The following is a 4,677-nucleotide window of genomic DNA, read 5'->3' on the forward strand; positions in this document are numbered from 1 at the left end:
ATCCAGGTATCGAATTGGATCTTGAGGAAGGTTTCCATTCGTCCCTTCCAGTATCTGAAGTCTTCTCCAGTGAAGAGCGGGGGGCGAACGGTGCTGAACCCCTCTTGTTGGGCCATTGATAATATGCAAAAATAAAGAAAAACAAAAGTGTCCCAAGACTAGGTCTTGGATTAGCAGTGCGGGAAGTAAAATTAATATCACGAGCTCAAGTGGTGTTGCACCAACTTCGATCAAAGACCGATTCGAAAAAAATAATTAGAATGTAGCTATTTAGCTAAATTCTAATTGACTCCGTAAATTTGAAAACACCACGAAAAAAGATGCGCGATTGGTGGTTGCACCAGATCAACGCGACCCCGCTCTGATACCAATTGTTGGATCGAGAAGCGCTAGAGGGGGGTGAATAGCGCTCGTGGCTATTTCATTCGATTTAAAACAGAGTCGAAAATACGCAGCGAAAATAACAAAAAGAAAATAAAGCAACACAGAGAGACACGAGGAGTTACTTGGTTCGGAGCCTATGGCGTCTCCTACTCCAAGGCCCGCGATCGTTGATCACTTCCGGTGGGCAACAACTATAAGCTCGAATAATGGTTACAGAGTTATTACAATCTACTTGAAATGAAAAAGTACACCGACAACAAGAATGTGCAATTTTGAAGCTTCAGGTCGTCGGGATCTCGTTGCAGCACTTCGGGATCATCTCGGTAGCAGTTTGTAGCAGAAAGATCCCTTAGATAATGTTGTTTTTGGCTGCTACTCGAAGACCCCTTTTATATAGTGCTGGAGGCTCCTACAAGCCTGTCCGAGGCGCCTCCAGGCCGCCGAGTCGCACGCGTGGATCAGCTCTGATCTGGTCGCACCTTATCCCATTGAAGGCGCCTCCAAGCTGCTCCAAGGCGCCTCCAACGCCTGGTCCAAGGCTGACCAAGGCTGTAAGATACCGAAAAATTAAATAATAAATATTATTGAACGAAAAATCGTATTGGATTTTTCTGGAATTTTTAGAAATTTTTCGGGATTTAAACGGGCTCCGTATGATCCGTTTTGAGAGGATAGATTTCGGATACAGAGGAGGCCTATTTGGAACACCATTTAAGTGGGACTTGATTAAGGAGAAAACTTTGAGTTTAATTAAATTAAACCTAAGTGTTTAATTAAGCCCTAATTCCCGATTTCCTCCTCCTTCACGCGGTTTTCCTTTCTCCCGAGCCCTCTCTCGCGATTTCTTCTCGCACGATCGCCGGTCGCCATGGACTCACCGCCGGCAATGATCCTCTCCTCCAGCGTGCCTCGGTTGAGCTTTCCTCCTCTTCGTCTCTCTCTCGTGCCGCTGTGATCCATTTCTCCCCGACGCTTCTTCCTTCCTCTCTAGTGCGGATGAATCCGACACCGACGGAGAGATTCTTCCCTGACGATCCTATTCTCGCCGAGTCGCCTGAGGGAGAGCATCGGATCTCGATGGTATCAACCATCTCTGGAGGAGCGACCACCTTCTCGGCCTCTCGACCATTCCTTGCGCGCGGTGGACAGCGATCGGGGGTATTCGATCTAGGGCACAACAAGGTTTGGGATCGCAACGCCCACCTAGCCGATTGACCACCATCAATCCTCCTCCTGGATCTGATCACTGGTGTATGCTCTGTATCTCCCCACCAGATGGATTGAATCGGGTGATCAACCTTGGTAAGCTTCATCCGAATTCATAAGAAATCAAGGTCTTGCCTTAATTGTTTCCAATTTTTGTTCTTCTTGCTGTCCTGGAATAGAGGAAGCATTGGATCAATATGTGGTGGACCTTCCTTGTTGCCGACCATTGCCAGTTCTACTTCTTCAAGCTGTGCAGGCCTCGGGTGAAGAGGTAAGAGTTCAATTGAGGTACATGTTGTCTTATTTGTTAGAGTTCTAGCAAATTCATTGTTGTGCAATTGTTTCCGGGATTGATCTTGGAAAGAATTAGTGTAAGAGTTCTTGGTGGCAGTGGGCAGAGGATAGTAGGAGATGTGAGCTCTTGATTTGGTGGCTGTGGGCAGAGGTTAGTAGGAGATGTGACCTCTTGATTGTGGTCATACCTCAAGGTAAGTGTTTTACAGTGAGGTATTTTGGTTCTTATCAGTAGTGTGTTACGTAATTAGGTTTTCTATGGGTTGTGTGGGGTTTTGTATTGCTTAGATTTATGAGTATTGTGATGTGGATTGGATGAATTATTGTGGATTAAGGATTAAGGTTTTGATTGATATAGATTATTATGTGATCATTTTTAGGATCATTGGATTGATTGTTGATTGGATTATCGGATGAGGTAGGTTGATGATTTGGTTGTTTGGGTTGATGTGGATTTATGATGGAGATTTGAGCTTATGATAGGTTTTGTAGTTGATATCATTATGTGGTGGGTTGGTAATTAAGAGAATAGATTTATTATTGGATTAAATGATGTGTTGATTTAGAGGAGTTTTGGAGATGTATCATGTATAACCTAATCTAATTAGGTTGTATTATGGTTCAGGTTAGTTGGGGGATTAATCCATAATCATGTTTGATTAGAGTTATTCTAATTAGGTTGGGGGAAGTTGTTTAGTTAATTACTTCGTATGTAATTAGCTAAATAGATTATGTGATCGCAGGACTTGGATTCGAGGCGAGCGTCTCGACGCGGGTGGGATTTATCTTATCACGATCGACAGATTTAAGGCGGGTATTTCTTCCTTTGCCTTTATGTATTTTCTTTGAGCTTAGTGCATGGTTGTTGTTTGTCGGATTAGATTACTTTACCTTATATCGGGTTCATTTGTTGTTTTTCCTGCTTGATACTTTTGCTTGAGCTTAGAGATGATCTAGTTATATCGTATACAGTCTCTACTCTTGATTTCTACTCTGTTGTGATTACGCGTGTAGAGTATGTATTGTAGGGATTGTCGAGTGGTTGGATTTATCATGCTGATTTATGTATATAATGTGGATTGTATGTAGCTTGGTATGTGTTTTAGGAGTCATCATGTTGACCCTACATTTGCATGTTGTGTGTACACACGTGTTTGGTTATGTACTTTTGGAGGAGTTGTGTTGATTGTATGTTTGTGGTTTATACACGTGTCTGATGTATTTATTATTGGAGGATACATGTTGATTGTACTTACGTTCTGTGCATATGTGTCCAGTGGGATTATTGGAGATTTTTGGTTGATTATACGTGTGTAGTTGTGTACATGTGTTTGGTGGGATGTGTGGATTTACCATGACGATTATATTCATGTTGTGGAGTGCTTATGTGGAGTTAGAGTTTGCATGGATGATGACAGTGTCTGTATCATGATTATATATATATATCATGTTTATCATTCATTGCATACTGACGACTATTGTCTCCTTTGTAGTTGAGAGGGTTGTCAATTTTATATCTATCCACTCTACCACTGATGGAGAGTGGTAGCTGGGAGTGGAGCTATGTCCTGTCGCGCTTACACAGCTGCTCAGTGTTGTCACTCTGTTAGCCTCGACCACCCTGGAGTAGTGGGTCTTGAGGGTACAGTAGTCGGAGAGCTTGAGTTGTGAGTGGTCAGGGACCCATAGCTATGTAGTTAGATAACTACATAGTATACTGTCGCCTCAGTCGCTTTATAGCGGTTACGTGCGTGAGGCTTGTTCGGTTTGTCACGGACCCAAGCCTCTCGGCCATACTGGGGTCGTGGTGTCTGGAGAGGTGTCAGGGGTGACCATGGAGCATGCGTACACAGTTATTATTCTTGCATTTGATGCGCGGTGCATCTGCATTTGCATACATGCCTAGTAGATACTAGTTGCATGTGATTGTGATTTGTTGCATTTGATTGAGATATGGTTGTTGCATTTGGTTGCCATGCTGCATACATGTCATTTATTTTACATGTATATGCAGTCGTATCTATATTGCACAGGTGTCACGGATATATCTGTTGCAGATCCGGTGAGTTTACTGATCATTGTACCATGTGTCGATTCCAGATTGGGTATGTATCTGTCATTATGTTAGTTGTGGTTTGTACAGTTTATGCCAGGTTATTATGTCAGGTATGTTCAGATGCATTGATTATGATAGTATGATCATGTTCTTAATCCCTACTGAGACTGTATACTTTTGATCTCCATGTTTTATTTGTAGACCATGCACTGTCTTTTCTATTACCCGCTGAGTTACCTATACTCACCACCGCATGTATACATTTATGTTTTGAGGTAGCCTGTAGATGGTTGGTGTCGCTCGGAGTATCCTGTCTGCCGGGTCCTACGTCACATCCGAAGACCGCGCTGGTTTTCTTTTGTATATCTTTTTATTATTTTTGGCATTGTATTTATGTGTAGCCATGTGGCTATCTTGTGGTTTTGGTGTTGTATTTGTGTTTAAGCCGTGCCAGCATGTATTGTATTTATTTGTGTTGTGTGGGCTTTCCTTCATTTTTCCGCTGTGTTTTAGTACAAGCATGTGGGTTGTTTTATATATAACTGCGTGGTTATAATTTTTTCATTCCAACCGAGTGGGCTGTTATTATAACTGCGTGGTTGTGTATATAAATATTCCAGCCGCATGTGGCTGATGTATATTTTGTTTGTAGTGATGCTTCATATTGTCACCGGTACAGGGGAGATGCTGTCGGATTTTTGTCTGGCAGGGACTCCTTTGGGGCGTGACAATTTTTA

The 4,677-nt window shown here is 42.6% G+C and overlaps 1 long non-coding RNA gene across 1 annotated transcript; it reads left to right on the forward strand.

Moving 5' to 3' along the window:
• The first annotated feature begins 1,625 nt into the window (after nucleotides 1–1,625).
• On the forward strand, nucleotides 1,626–4,273 carry LOC122040043. The gene is made up of 3 exons (XR_006128488.1): nucleotides 1,626–1,686; nucleotides 1,770–1,861; nucleotides 4,216–4,273. It is a non-coding gene; the product is annotated as an uncharacterized LOC122040043 (long non-coding RNA).
• The last annotated feature ends 404 nt before the right edge of the window (nucleotides 4,274–4,677 follow it).

Source organism: Zingiber officinale, chromosome 2A (genome assembly GCF_018446385.1).
Source record: "Zingiber officinale cultivar Zhangliang chromosome 2A, Zo_v1.1, whole genome shotgun sequence".
Taxonomy (NCBI): domain Eukaryota; kingdom Viridiplantae; phylum Streptophyta; class Magnoliopsida; order Zingiberales; family Zingiberaceae; genus Zingiber; species Zingiber officinale.